This window comes from Anser anser (genome assembly GCF_964211835.1).
Source record: "Anser anser genome assembly, chromosome: 1".
Taxonomy (NCBI): Eukaryota; Metazoa; Chordata; class Aves; order Anseriformes; family Anatidae; genus Anser; species Anser anser.
The window spans coordinates 95179015-95195195 of record NC_139720.1 but is presented as its reverse complement, the minus strand read 5'-3'; the positions used below and the strand labels follow the sequence as shown (position 1 = coordinate 95195195).

The following is a 16181-nucleotide window of genomic DNA, read 5'->3' as shown; positions in this document are numbered from 1 at the left end:
TGTAAAGCACTAGTTATTTCAAATACTATGACCAAACTATGGGTCAACATTAGTTTGCTTAACCTATTTCATGACGTTGAAGGTATGTGTAATCTGTGAACAGACAAATAGTGCTGGCCTTGTTGAATCCATAGTCCGTTGTAAATATAATTCAAGAATTCAGTCTGAATTCATCAGAATTCAGCGTTTGGTCTCCTCTGTACAGGCTGATAAAATCATGCTGGAAACCACTACTGCTTACTCACCAATAATAAACTTAAGTCCTTTGCGTAGTTCTGATGCTCCTCTCACACACCTCTCTAATGGAGTGTTGCAGTTACTTTTTGAAGTACTGAAACGGAGTAGCCAACTTCTTCACATTCCATGACTAGCTAATATCTATACTTCTTCCATATTTTTCTGAGTGCTAATATCTATTCTAGAGTTTTATTTGCATCATCGTACTGTGTAAAAGTTGTTCAAGTCACATTAACATACTAACAGGGACCCCATTTTAAAAGAAATGGTCTGTCATTAAGTTCTTGAGGATCAAAACACTGCAAGGAGTGTGGTTTGTGTTTTTTGCTATCTTAGTTTATAATGTTATTAATTCCTTTGTGGTGTCTGGCAGAGACTTAGAGGCTGATAGGATGTGGTCCTGTTGAAATGACTTTATGCCTTCAGTAGTGTGGTCCAGGCATTTTACATTTCGCTATATGACATCCAGCTGTTTCTTTCCCTTACCCTGCCAGTCACATACCCCATTCATTTTCCCTTATAATGATGTGATGGAGTGCCATTTGTGTGAGCAAAAAGTTCTTTTCGTAGCCATGGCTGTGTAAAACCACCGTGTTCATAGATATCAGTCCTACAAAAAAAAATGCTTTGGAAACATGCAGGTACTACAGTGGGATTTCACTGCTCTAACTACTCTTCAGGATCTGTGCCTTTCTGCTTGAATTGCAATCTCTGCCATTTTCTCTCTGGAGGAAAGGCAATGTGCAGAGGGACTTGGAGGACTAAAATGAAAATAGCTCTTGCAGTCCTGATGCACGTGGAGTCTGTGAGGATGCTCAGCTGATGTTGCTGTCACAGTTCGCGATGTACTCCCAGTGAGCATCATGGAATCAGCTCTGTTGAGGTAGTTGTCCAATTCTAAAGTAAATTTTAAGCATGTGAATTTAGTTTTTGAATATGATTTTAAAAAGCAAAAAAGGTCCACTGCTTGTAGAGAAATAAACACCTCAGAGCAAGTTCCCAGATAGTTATTTATCATTTGGCCTGCTGAGTTATACATCAGTGGTTTGCATGGGCATTTCTGCCTTTGAAACATTTGTTTTGGAAACTCTTGCCTCATTTTGAAGCACAGAAAAGCACATATTCCTGTTCCTCATTATCCCATATCCTTTGGCGCTGCTATTGATATTGCTCGAGTGCCCACAGTGTGGTTGATACCCCTCTGTCATGAGGGAAGCCAGTTCAGGCTTCTAATGCTCTATCATGTTTTCTCAGTGATCAAACTATTCTTTCTCTGTCATTCTTATAGGCTTTTTCATAGCCTCTCACAGACACCTGTCTTCTCTACATAAAACAAAGGTGAGGTCCTGGGCTGCTTGAGGCAGCTGGAAGTTTTGCTTAGATGTCGAAGAATCCATGAAAGAGGATTTTTCCCTCTATGAAGAAGTCCTGATAAAAGTGCAATTATTTTTGTTCTAGTTATGACTGTAGGGTAAGATTCTTTCTGGGTCTCCTGGGGGAATGTGACTGGTGAAATGGAAAAAAGCAAATAAGAGTTATGATGAGATTTTCAAAAAATGTCTTGCCTGTTAACACTGAAGAAGTCAAAATAGGAATGTGGTCAGTCTAAGGAGAATATATGGTTGAATTATCAAAGCTTCTGAAGAAAGGAAACTGAGAGCTGATACCTGCACAGCATTTCACAGAGATTGTGGGTCTAACAAAGACATCTAACATTTTGCAAGTCTTGTGATGCAGTGCCTCATCTCTGGTGGCCTGTGGCCAGAGATGTGACCTGCCATGCCGTTATATCCCCACAGGCTTTTTGGTAAGCTTAGTTATTAGGGATGCCAAGTTGGCTGTCTATGAAGCTGACCTTAATCAAAAAGACAATTTTTTTTTTGATTTCTTTGTGAGTCATTACTGAACTCATTTTTAAAATCTCTAGGTTCACAAACTTTAGATCGGTTAATGCCTGCACGGAGTGTTGCACCAAAATGGTCCTAGGACACAGAATGGCCGTCAGAATCAGAATTTTCTTGAAATCTTGAAGTCTAGTTGTTGTTTTAAATTAAGGGGTTGTTTAGTTCTATACTTTATTAGAAACCCAGGTGGGGTTTTTAGCCAAAATCCAAATTACCCTATAGGGTGATTATTTTGCAAAATAAAAGTCATTTAAAATAATAATTACAATAAAATAAAGTAATAATTAAAACAATAAAACCCAAGTATTCTTACTCTCTTTGACTTATGACAATATAAAAAAGTAATTCTCTTCTATATAAGTATACTTAAATGTGGCTGATGTGTGTGGGGAGTGGTAATGGTACCTTTTCTGACTAAATAGTCCACTTCATTTGGACAAGAAATAAATGAAAATAGTTTTGGCCTAAGATAAAAATGTGTAGAACACTGACTGATCTGCTATCTGTTTTGTAACAGGATGTTACTAATAAAAATCAACCCTGAGAATTACTCAATATTGCAAATTCACAAGTATTGGCTGGATAATCTTAGTTCCCATTAAAATGTGCCCTTGACATCATTAAACATCCATGGGGATTCATTGGTAAATAAAAGACTAATATGTGATTAAGCAAGATGACAGGAATGTCAGTCTACCTTTCGTCATATTTTTAGATTTTCCATAATGACATTTACGTAAGCCAGCCTGATTTTTATCTCCATAATTAATACAGTTTGCAATGATTAAAGGCATTCCAAAACCTTTCATGACAGTATTCAAGCTTCCCTTTTTTTTTTTAGCTGGCTGGCTCTGTGAGAGATCAAGAAGAACTCCCAGATCCTGAGTCTCTGTGTTTTGGTGGAGGCTCACAGCACAGGCCGTAACTATCACGGCTTACGTTCACTGCTAGAGTTTACTTTGACGGCTATTTTGATAGTATGCAACACTGAGCCTATATGACTGTATTTATTCCCCTTTCCAGAAAAGTTTGCCAGCTCTAGCAAAATACAAGTCTAGCTGCACAGAGAGGCCAGCAAGTCTTCCTGGAGGCTGTAGGCGTGTCATGAACACATGTTCCTGCAAGGAGTGCTGCATTCATCCCTCATCAGGAACGTCTGCTGTTGCAGCAGGACAAGGGAGAGGGATCGCAGGGAAAGGCTGTTACTTGAGAGGCCAACAGCAGGGAAGTTCTGGTGTGCAGAGCAGCACCTGACATTAACCAGGCAGAACTGGGTGAAGAAAAGCAACCAAGCAGTGCACTAAGACAAAAGGATGCAGAGACTCTTCACAAAGCTGTAATTCATAAAACAGTTCAGCACACGTTTTAGGCTGAGATTCAGGCCAGCTTATTGAATTGAAACCTTTTCCTCTCTCTTCATCCATGCCTTTGTAGGGTTGCGTTCAGCAACCACCGGTATAAACAAACAGTTAAGGTAATAAAATATCTTGGAGCAAGCTCAGCCTGTAAAGGAACTGCTGATCCTTAGTCTCTGAGAGTGTTGAGAGAACAGAAAATTGGTGGATGATGGGTTGGAGGGAGATACAGGATGCCTGTTGGGTATGTTACTTCCTACTCAAGTTCTCAGCTGGATGCCATATCAGGAATGTACTTTTTCATTTGGCCAGGAGCGTCAGTCCTTTTTTCTCCTGCAAGTGGTTGTTGGCATGTGAACCTGAAATCAAAAGAGAGAAAATGGCAGAAGCCAAGTACTTCATGTAAGAATCAAAAAATAGTGTTAGAGACACGTACAGCATTATACGGTTACAATACTTTTGCAGTATTCTTATAGAGAAAAAGTACAATAGAGAAAAATAACCGGCCCACACAGTTACCAACTCTGTGTTTGATGTTGGTTTTTGGTGGAAGAAGGGCAGTTATTCATCAGCGACCTGATTCTGCTTCCATTGAAGTCATATGGAGTTTCGCCAGTGGCTTTAGTAGGTGAAAGAACAGGATCTGGGCGGCTATAGGTGAAGAAAAGCCAGCACTTGAAAAGTTTTCTCAGCATGTCATTGGATAAATGCCATTTTCTAAAGGGCAGTGGGTGGTCCAGAGAGGAGCAGTTTCAAAGAACAAAAGATAGCAAATGGATTCAAATAATTTTAGGGAAAAGGTCTTGTAGATGAGGAATGAGTAGGTGCTTGAGGGACATGGTATGTCTGATCTTTCAGTTGACTGGTGACAGGTAAAGGGCCCACTCTGTCAGAAGAAAAAATGTTTCATCAAAAAAGAGGGCTGAACATCAGTTCTCTGTGTAGCCTCATCTTCTGCCTCAGAATTGACGAATTACCAAATCAGCTTCCTTGCTGTCATGCCCCAGGACCACACGCAGGAGCCACTGCAGACATTTGGAAAGTTGGCATCTTACCATCCTTCACCATCAGTGGAAAGTGAGATGCTGTAGCTGTCATCCTGAGGAAGGGACACGGTCAGGGAAGGTGGTACGTGAGAACAGTTCACACATAAACTAGGAATAAAGTGGAGTAATGGGCTTAACTATTCAACCATTTTCATTGATTTCCACTGGGTGGGCTGCTGAGAACATCAGCAATGGTAGCATATTGATTTAGGTTATGATTTTTTCCACTTGCAAATGAGAATTGCCAAAAAGGTTATGTAGCTGAGGAATTTATCAAGGTTGCATTATATTTTTCTTGTCTGTGATCTATAGAGACATCAGTAAGATGCCTGCTGGACACACTGTCAAACTTTAATTTCACAAACCTCCACGTAGTAGTCAAGACACTATAGATGAAGACAGAGAGACCTGAACAAGTCTGGTCTTTGCAGCACTGCTGTCTTCGTCAAAAACAAATCCACGAAATTCACTTCAGATTCTGTAGGAGAAGTCACAGATAGACAGTATGCATGCAAATTGTGTATCTTAACTGCTGTTGCCTTCGTACTGTGATAAAAATGGTGACAGCAAGTATAGGCATCAGCATCTACCCAATACCATCATGATGGGCATGGCTACAGATGGGTAGGACAGCACATGCACAGAAACTGGCTCCTGGAGCACCATTGCTAGGCATGTGGAAAGGGGACCTGGAAGAACTGAGTGTACCAGCGGCAACCTTTGAGGAAGTAGAAAGACATAGGAGCAGTCAGAAAAACAGACAGATTCAAAGTCAGCTCTGCCATTCTCTTATCTGAATGCTTGGACACACTATTCTACCCCTACATCTCCTTTTGTAGAAAAGGGGAAAATTGCAGTTGTTTCTGCAGCTTTTCTATTTCTGGTTTGGGAATCCTGAGAAAAGGGTATACAAATTAATATGCTTTGGTTTGTGGTGGGTCTGAAACCTGTGCTTTGCTGTCAATCCCCTTAAAAATAAACAAACAAACATACACACTGGGCTATTGGCTTCAAATATCTTCAGACATGCAGTGAATTAGAGTGCAGAGTCCAAGATTATAGTGCAAGTCCTTTATGGTTTTAACCAGGGCTTGGATGATAAGTCCAAGATCTGAAAGCTAAGCGCTCTGCTTTTCTGATATTTTCCCTTATTTCCTTTCATATGTTCGATTGTTTTCACATCATGTATGCCCACTGGCAAGGATTCAAGCGGAGATGATCAAAGGCCAGAACAGGCACTGGTGCTGCATTATACTTTCCAGATTAAACTACTTGGAAATATAAGTATATATTACCACTTGCAGTTGGAGAGGTCAGAGCACAGGATAAAAATTTTATATTCTTTACAAAGATACTATATAAGGCCACAAAGCTATGTGCTAACAGCAGAAACTCCTAATTCACCTTTTATATCCCTTTTCAGCACTCTCAGAGAGGGATGCAGTGGAGATTTATGCACCAGATGAGCTAAATTAAGTGACAGTCTAGTATCTCTGAATTACCTCATACCTTTCATTGAACCAGCTGATCATCGAAGATCTCTCTGTATATAATCCCTTCATATGTATCTGCCAAGAAGATTAGCTAATGTATTTGTCAGTTTTATCACGGAAAATCAGTTTCTATGTGGCGAAGAACTTGCCTCCTCTTCTTCCCAGATGTTTAATTTTCACACAGAAAAGGTATGCGTGTCATCTACAAGCCAGGGATCAACCACTATTGTATGGATGAGCATAACAGCAAAACTGGAAGGAAGGGGATCTTCTGTTCTACCACTATCTCCTCTGGGGAGTCTTCCAGTGAATACACATTTAAGCATGTCTATAAACCTACCCTCTCCGAAGAAATATCAACACCTATAGCATTTCAACCTCTTTTACAACCTGATAATTGTATGTGCTTTTTTGGAGACTTATGAAGATTTATTTCAAACTGTAGTCACTGTTTTATATTGCTTAATGGATTTTCCAGTTTGCCTTGGTTAAACCTAATATTAGCACTGTGTGAAATAGCAAATGGGCATTTACAGATTTCGTACTGTATATGCAGCTTGTTAAAGAGCACCAGCTTGCAGTACTTGATGCAGTGTTCAGAAAGTCCTATTTTACACCCAAGAATAGGGGAAATGCTTCTGCTGTGAAACCTCTTAGCTGCCTAGGTTTATCCAGCCAGGCCACACAATTAAGGTGACACAGAGAATGAGAAGTGTTCTTTATTCTTTACAAACATGCCTCGTTTCTGAAGCCATTTGCTCCAAGAGCTTTTGTGATTTTGCCCACAACTTCATCACACTGCTTAAGTGCCACAATGGCTGCCTGTGGAGCAAGCCCACCCAACTTTGCGATCCACAGGTGGGCAGGGAGAAGTGTTGAGAGATGTCACCCCCTGACACTGCTGGTGAGGTCCTGGGCCATGCACATGCTCTCTTCTCAGCAGGCAGGGATACACAGCACTCATCCTCAGACCAGGACCTTGTCCACTTCTGCCAGGAGACCAAATAGCACCCTAACGCTGGTTTGGTCAGAAGGCATGTGTGATTTCAGGTTTCTCTCAGTTTAGCTCTCTTGCTTTCTGTAAAAGGTTCAGCAGTATGAATTTGGAACGAAATAGAAATAAATCACACTCCAGAGCTTTCATTTGTTTCCACAAGCATATTTAAATGCTTTTGAATTCAGATGCTGCTCCAGATGTCCTGCAAATGGTAGAGAGGGTTATGCTAGTGGGGGAATCACTGGCAACTGCTGTCTTGTTAATGACTTCTTCTGTATATCTTAATCTGAGGAACGGTGCTATAAACAGCATGGGTTTCACACAGAGCAATTCATCTCTGTACACCAGCTGTGCAGAACGCGCCGTTATGAACATGCGGTTTCACACGCACAACTCAAGGTGGATTTAAAAAATGTTCAGGATATTGCTTTAAAAAAATGCTATAGTCCAAAAATGTTAATTGAGACCATCCAGATTAATCAGATTGTCATCTAAGATGAATAAGAGAATAATTAAAACATTTTGAAATACATGTTTAATATTGTTTTTAACTCAAAGTGACAACATATTTTGAAAAATGTAATTCAATTCTTTTTAAGAACAAAATCTTGGAAACAAAGTTGATAATGCTTCAGGTCTTGTTTTCTTTGCTTTGGGTTGCCTGTAAACCGTAAAAGAAATTTTGTGCATTTGTGTTTAGTATTTGAAAAAATGAACATTCTCCCAAATCTCTGATAGCAGCATGAGAAGCTAGAAATCTATTTATTATTTATGTAATAATAATTATAATATTATTTATTTATTATATTCCTACCTTTTGGTAGGATCTAAGTGTCTGCAAAACTAAATGCAAATTACATTTAGTCTAATCTCTTTTGTGCTTTTTAAAAAAAGTGAAACTAAGAACATCAGCTTTAGGATAGAAAGGCGTGGTTTTAATTTAAAAATAAAATGTTAGAATTCTTATGTCTCAATAGGAATATAAACTGTTAATTTCACCTTGTGTGGAGAGCCTTCTTGCAAAACCCTGTTGTAAGAGTGGACATCTAGCTTTTGTGATCTTTGACCCTTTATTCATTTAGAGCAATTGCTTTCAACACTCTTTGATTTGTTGACCCTTTCATATCTAGATTGCTGTGTAGTTTACACTGCCTATAAGTTTCCTTTTCATCTTCTGCACATCTGGAGAAGCAGTTCAGTGGTCCTAAGTTCACAGTCTGAAAAGAAACAGAGATTAAGAGTATATTCGTTATGGCACTCAATTTAGTATGCCAAGTATGGACATAGCAAATTAGGTAGTCTTCCTGAAGAAACTTTTATGAGATAGTAATGAAAGAACTGCAACTAACACAATGATATGATGACCTGGACTGCAGCCCCATGCAACCTGTGTTTTTTTCTAAAACCCCCTTTTCTGTAAGGATTTTACAGGCATGTATCCAACACATTTCCAGTGGAGATCCATGCAAACATAAGTGTCCAACTGCACGTACATGTTCCTTGATTCGCATATAAAGCATATGGAGCTGGATTCATTGTTTTTGTTGCCTGGGTAAATTCTGCATGCATATCGTTCTGTGAGGTCCAAGAGAGGGAGTTACCGAGGGAAAACTACAGGCAACATGGTGTGAATGTGTCTTGTAGTCACAGTGCAAAAAAAATTACAGGTGCCAAACAGCAAGTTCCTTGAGACCATGTTTAGCTTTAAGCACACGAATAGTTTTTGGTACAAAGTGACTGATGTTAGGTCTTATGTGGGAGGAAAATAAAAGATGAACCCCAGATTAGTAGCTAAATTTTGATTTTTAGCCTAGAGTACTTCACAGAATGCCAGCCTTGCTAACTGTACCCCACCTTCAGTATTTGGCTGAAAACACTGATGAGCACCGTGAGTAAGACGTTTAATGCCAAGCTAGCCAGCTGCAGCTTAAGTAAAAAGGAACTTTAGAATGGGATAAGTGGAAACAGACACTAATACTGTTTCAGTATCCACTTCAGAGCTGTGTGGTTCTCCAGGAATTGTAAGACACTGTATATGACCTTATTGCAAATCAAGTACTCTGATTAAAGGAGTAATAACTTCAAGACATTTTTTTTTCCATGAGGATGAAAAAGAATGTCATAAAAAAAGAAACTTCACACGGTAGATAAGGTGAGGGAAAAGCCTGTCACTTGAACAGAATTAAGAAGACTTTCTATTGGACTTTGCAAGGGCTTTGATTTTTTACTTTTGTAATAAATTAAGTAAGAGGAACTTTGATTTGGAATTTCCAAGGTGCACTGCCAGAGACTTATGACAAAACCAGACTTTTAGGAACCCAACTGAAGGTAGTATATAACATTAGATCTGTAGTACTTCCATGCTTTTACAGAGAGACCAGCTTTTGTTGAATAAATGGGAGCATTGACTCTTCCCCAATCCATAAGGGGAGCTGCTTACAAATTACATTCTGGGAGATTCAGTGCTCAGCTGTGAGAGCCGGGCAGCTGCCTGGGTGCCAGCACAAATTAACCAACAAGTACAGTTTACACATGAAGATGAATTTTCCCTCCTTTAAAAAAAAAAAAATCCTGACCAAATAGCATATGGAAGCAGCAAAATCTAACCAATACTGAAGAATAGCATAGAATGAGGGCTAGCAAGTTCAAGAGTCCGTACTTACCTGTTTTTGTGGGGCTTATATTGGCAAATGCATTTCCTCTGGTTTAGATTCCAGGAGCTTTGTTCCTCCAGCCAGGAAGCAGACACATGCAGTAAGAAGGAATTATGATTTCCGTTGTCCTTAAATTGAAAAGGCAAACTTCCCCTTCTTTTCCTTTTCTGACCTAAGGTGACAGCCCTTCAAGTAGAGTTCTGCACAGGGCAGAGAGGAAATTCAGTTGAGCTTCATTCACAATCACAAGTTCATTCATCTGGATGTATCTCACGCTCTGGTGTCACTTAGCTGGTCATTGCTGTGGTTTTTCAGGGACCTCACTCTGCATCAGATGCAGCTGACTAGCATTTGGTGTCGGCCAAGTGCTGCTCATGTAATTCAGACGAGAATTATTGTTCTGCATCTCCACTACTTGACCTGGGGCCATAGCTTCTGACTGGCTTCAGGTGAGGCTGACCTGCTTTACCTGTAGTGAGAGAAATCCCAGTGCCTTGGTAAAAGTGGCTCACCTGCATTTTCAGGAGTAAGATTTAGAGCTTTACTGTTTTCTTCAGAGGAGTGGGTCAGTGAAGTTTTGCCCTTCCAGTAGCCAGATGGTACTCTGAGACCACTTCATTTTGGTTGCTGCTGACTCCCTCTGCAAGAGTGAAGTTCCTTGATAGCTTCCTACATGCAACTACAGAGGGAGCAGTAAAGTTTTCAAGATGACCCGCTCTCCACACCTAATATGCAGGAGATGCTGCAGTCCTAAGAACATAGAGTATCTCCTCAAGAATTTAATTCCCCAGTATTAATTACCTGACTACGTCATGCTTCTTAGGCTATATGCTGGACACTGGAACAGGGACTGTCTTAGAAATAAAAAATACACTTTCTGAAATATAACTCAGGGATTTTCCTAAAGTGTGTGACTGTTCCCAGTGTCTGTCAGGACACTTGGTATGCTCCCTTTATGTGAGTAAGTCCCATCTGTTTTTCCTCTTTGTCTGCTGTACGATGGAAGGGTTCCTTGGGTTGCTCCCTTTGGAAAGGTCCTTCAGCTGTTCAGGTTTAGGACTCCCATAGCACATGCTGTAGGCTCATACTTCTGTCTGCTCTAAATATTTTTATCTTCTTTTGTGCATAAACTAAAAGATAAGGAAATGTTTAGTTCTGACAGATGCTGGAATTTGTTACAAAAGCATTCAATTTAATGCATTTTTAAGTGATTTGCCTATCAAGATTTTTAGGTGTCTGTGTATCTGCTGGGTCTCCAGGTTGCATGTTCAGCTGTTAAGATGGAAATAACATTTGAACTAGAGAGTCCTACGTGTAGGTTTTCAATGACAAAAAAAATAAAATAAAATGCTTCTGAGCTGATAAACATAGCTGGTGCATTGCCGATTTGTGACATTGTTTGCTTTTAGATTGGAATTCTCACTGATCTGCTGATTACTGCCAGCAACTAAAAACTGACTCACGCCTTGAAATTGTTTGCTTTTTAAAGTAATGGTCAGCATGGGATTTCTGAGGTTTTCATTAGATTTGTCTTTACTTTGTCACTGTAATATTTTTTTTCCTTTAATTTGCTAAGTCTGGACAATCTTTTATTTCTTACTTACATATAATTTGAGTTTAGAAGGGCCATATCATCCACAGAAAACGTATAACTGCATTGCTTTTATGCTTGTTATGTACTGAGTCATTATATTGTCTTTTATATAGTCTTTTATTACACGCAAAGCTGTTAAATGCCCCCCACTTAAATTCAAGGTTTCCTTAGAGATCTCTTTATAAGGCTCTACTTTCAGTTGAATTATATTTGCCAAATTTGAGCTGTTTATACTGATATTTTCCACGTCTCTCGTAGCCTGTATTTTTTTGTTTTAATGTTTCGGATTAAATGGTACAGATGTTTCCAAGAAGAAGATTAGGAAAACGGCATTGTTTTTCTCCATTGTTGCTTTTTTTCATAAGTGCATCAGGAATCTCTAGAGTCTTTCATTCTCTGGAGCAAAGATTTGAAGTGTTAGGATAAGAGAAAAGCTATGAGGAGGAGGTGCATGACGAAATGAGATGGAAACAAGCCCTAAGGGATCAAACAGTCTATCTAAACAGTGCTCTCCTCCTGACTGTTGTTTTGAACCCATGATTCCCAAGTGTTCCTTTCCCTTTGCTCTCAGCAATTTGTTTTGAGAGGCTTTGGAAAATGATTAGTATCCTCTTTAAAGGGCGGGCTGATGTCACTTGGGCATTCTTCATTCTGGCATTTCCTGTTTATTTCATTTTATTTTTTATTTTCTTTAATGCTTTGAATTATGCTGAACATAATTTTAAACATTTTTCCTTCTATGTGGGTATGCTTGTTATTTGTATAATGAGGGTATTCCAAATGTAGTTAATGCAATGCAAAATGGAAAAGAAATGTACTTCCATAGAGAGCTTATATTTTATGATGCAACATGGGAAGAATACTGGCACAGAAGGGGTTGGGGATAACACAAAGCTCAACAAAGGAGGTATATAAAGTAATTACTAGACTTCTAAAATGTAAAGCTATTACATAGCTGTAGAATCTGTCTAGGGAAAATGGAAGACTGAAAATGGGGCTCTGAGTCATGTGTAAACAGAACATTTTTTTTTTCCTGCATCCATCACTGATTTAAAAAAAAAATGTTTTTTAAACTTTGATTTATGCTAAGTTTGCTGTGCATTATTTTCAGAGGTGGCATTTCCTCACATTGAGTTTTCAGTCTTTACAGAAAAAGTTATTATTCTTTCAGTCTTTACATAAAGACTCATTATTCCTTCAAGGGCAGAAACTTTGTATCTTGCAACATACCACATGTTCTAGGCAACAGAATACCAGGGTGTCTGCAGGGCTTGGTATTTTCTCCCTGGCAGCTCTGAGTGACACACATGGTTCAGTCTTGCACCCTTCACTAATTGCAGTCTTCTTCCAAAATAAATTTCAAAGCATTAGCCAGGAAAAAAAAAAAAAAAAAAGATGCTCCATATGGGGGAAAAAGAAAACCCTGTTCCATGGTTCAATTTTTAGGACAAATAATGTAAAACAAAATAAATTTGTCAACAAAAATTGTTTTGCAGCTCTAAACAGATTAATAATGCAAAGATCATTCAGAGTACTTTTATTTTTTTCTAAGGCCAAGACCTTTATTGTTGTTTTACACCTCTGCTAACACTTTCTGCATCCTTGGCTCATGTACTCCCACATGGCTGCAGGGAAGAAAACTGGTCCTTAGAAAACATTTCCCCTTCATGTAGTCCGGCATATTTCACCGATCTGCGTTCCCACAAAGCACAGCCAAAGAACAGTAAAACTTAAATTTCCTGTGAGGAAGGTCTCTAAGTCTGGAAGAGGTTCAGAACCACATGGAGGCCAGCGTTCACACCCGTTAAACACAATCTAGTCAGCCAGAGGCAGAGACAGGACCTGCTACCCAAAGCAGCTGCGTCCCCCGGGGGCAGTGGCAGCGGCTGTTCCCAAAACCGCCCAGCCCTGCCGCTGCCAGGCCTGTGTCCCCTTGCTCTCGCTCTGTCCCACCTGGGCAGCCTGGGCTGGCAGCCCTTGTGCTGGCTGTCTGCTTTCTGCTAAGGTACCGTGTCTGCTTGTGTAAAAACGAGAGCCAATAGGGTCTGGCCATTCCTGAGAAGGAGGCTCAGAAAAATAATTTTTTTGTTTTGAAATACTTACCTTTTTACCATTGTCATGAAAAGTGCCTGTATTTGCTAAAGCTCTGCCCGTGCTTCTTTTCTTTTTCACATTCCCAAGTGCCAATCACAGATTTGTATTGCACTGGGCAACATACATTCATATTAAGAAAGCAGTTCACATATATTCTGTAGAGACCTGATAGTGTTTTAATTGCTGAATTCCCAGAATAAACCCCCAAGCCCTGCATCCACGTAGAGCATGTCCCAGCCAAGAAGTTAGGAGGTTATTCCTGCACTGCAGGGGCTTGAGCCAGGGCCATGGAGAAAGTCCGGGTAGGAGTTTTGTGAGCACAAGGATTCTTGTTTGCCCCTCTGCTACCAGCACCCACATCTCCAGAAAGTTGTCTCATCAGAGTGCAGAGTGTATCTCCAGTATCCAGAGCTGGAGAGTGCAACTGAGGAAGGAACTTGCTACTAGTGCTGACAGACAAGGACAGACATGATCTAGAAGCTATTGGGGACTAAAAGGAACATGGGTCTGGAACTGGGAGCAGCAAGGCTGCAGAAGAGTGGACTAGGCGGCAAAGAGAATAGTGCTCTCTGGAAAAGTGGGGTCAGCGCCAATGTGGCAGACAGATCAGAACAAAAGTGAGATTTGGAACTGAGTAAAGAGATTATTAATGTAAGCTAGTAAATCAGAGAGAAAATAAAGGACATGAAGCAGATTTGACTAAAGCAAGAGAGGCTTGGACTTCTGGCTAGGCAAAAAACTGTAAATGGAGCTGAGATAGTATGCTGAAACCAGATTAGTAACCGAGTAAAGGAAACTTGAAGTGGCAGATACAGAGTCATTACTGCAAATCAGGGCCGAAAAAGGACGTTCAGAGGAGAAACACCAGAGGAGGAGGTATGGGGTTGAATAGGTGAAGGAACTGGGCAAAAGCTGTTTCTACAGTCCAGTTGGGACTTAGGGCCAAAGCTTGAAATAACAGTAGAAATATGGATAGGCTAGCTAGATACAGTGTGAAGGGCAAGCCTGAAAAGCCCAAAAGAAGGAAAGAGACACGGCTAGTATCAAAGCTGATTGGGAAGAATGGCAGCAGAAGGCAGGAAGATGGAGGAGATCTGGATAGGAGTCTGTAATGGTCCCAAGAAAGAAAGGTGCAATCACATAACTAAGCATGCTGTCACCCATGTCATGCATGTACATAACTAGACCAACTTAAATTTGCCTTTCATGCATGTACATAACTAGACCAACTTAAATTTGCCTTTGACATTTCCCAGTTTTTGAGTGTTTGACTCTTTGACTCTACTATGAGTTTTCAGCTGTGTTTTTTAAATATGATACTACAAACACACAGACACTTATATTGGAAGAATTTGGTGGAGGTTGTGAAAAAGTGTATATTGGTTTGGGCTGACATGTTTGTCAATGCAAACCATGTCTATAATTTGCATTTGCAAAAGGAAGAAGTGAAATGACATAAAGTAGCAAAGGTGGAAGATAATGTGATTTGGTGTGATTCGTCAGAAATTTATCTTTTCCTATGCATCTACATGTTCGTCCTTATGCTCTGCAAAAGGGTGAAACAGACTGAAGAAATGTAAAAAAATCTTCTAGTGTGGCAAGCAGGAAAGGTTTCTGAACGTGACGGTTAGGCCTAACTCTACATCTGAATGAGAATGTACCTGGGTGAAATGCACAATGGGGATGTTTTGGAAGAGGAGGAGAAGACAAGCTATTACTAGTCTGTTTGCTACTTCTATATTTCTGTGTTTGCTACATCTGATATGAAGCATGGCTAGTTTCAAGTCTTGAAATATAGAGTATAACACAGATGCATCTTGTAAGGCTGGCTTGTGTAATCTGCACTCGCTCTGCTTGAGCGACTGAGAAAAAGCAGAAGGTCAAGGAGTGTTCCTGCTTATCTCCAGATCGATTCTCTTGCCTGTTTGTATTTTGGATTAACTAGTTAGCTAGATGGGCTAGGAATTTAACTCATCACAGAGGATGAAATCACAGGGCAGCTTTTGCTTTTAAGTCAAATTTATCTATTCAGCGCAGAATGTTAAAGGTCTGTAAAAATGATAAAATAGATAAAATGCAAGCCCATTCCCCCTCCCTTTTCCTTCTGTCTCTTTTTCTCTTTGAAACTGGCTAAAATGAATGCCAGACTGTATCCTTTGACAAATGAATAGAGCGTCCTGTGGGTCATTTCAGGAGTAGTTCTCAAGTTCTTATGGGAAAATTAGATTGCAAATGAGCAACAGTCCACGTAGAGTCTAATATTTACATAAATTCTTATATTTGTGTCTTAACACTAGCATCTATCAAATGCAATGTGCTGTTTAAAAAAGTGAAGAATTTGAGTCTGAAAGCATTTGTTTATAGGGAATCATTTTTCTCTCATTTGTCATAGTGTGCAGGTATTATTACTGAGTGAATGAAAACTGAAATTTGCAAAGGGAAATGAGTACCAAATACCCTTTTTTTTTTGTGAGATTTGAATACTGTAACTTCAACTTGAAATCTCAGTTCTCAGTTCTTAAATGTGCCTTTTTAGTCTATAAATGTTAAAAGATACCCTGAAGTTCTTAAGAAAGATTTATTCATCTAGAGAGATAGCGGATCTAGGTATAGGATAATAACATGAGTTCTGTTCAGATGTGTGTCCTGTTCTCCCCTCTACCCCCCAAATTCTCACTCACGAGCATTGGGCTCTCTAAGCCCTAAATTCTTTCCTCCTTCAAGCCAAGCAGTCCCCACTCCACTTTTCCAGATGAATATAGAGGACTTCACATCCAGGCTTTTTTGCCGTCCATCAGCTCATGACA

The 16181-nt window shown here is 39.8% G+C and overlaps 1 long non-coding RNA gene across 3 annotated transcripts; it reads right to left on the bottom strand.

Annotated features, from left to right (window-relative positions):
- Nucleotides 1–15460, bottom strand: LOC310904285. Of its 3 annotated transcripts, XR_014588184.1 has the most exons (5): nucleotides 14615–15460; nucleotides 9979–14575; nucleotides 9696–9886; nucleotides 8032–8249; nucleotides 7241–7693 (listed from the first exon to the last, which is right to left on the bottom strand). It is a non-coding gene; the product is annotated as an uncharacterized lncRNA (long non-coding RNA). The 3 variants fall into 3 exon arrangements; XR_014588185.1 differs by lacking the exons at nucleotides 7241–7693; nucleotides 9979–14575; nucleotides 14615–15460 and adding an exon at nucleotides 1–7234 and having other exon boundaries at nucleotides 9696–9972; XR_014588186.1 differs by lacking the exons at nucleotides 9979–14575; nucleotides 14615–15460 and having other exon boundaries at nucleotides 7244–7693; nucleotides 9696–9972.
- Nucleotides 15461–16181: the final 721 nt, after the last annotated feature.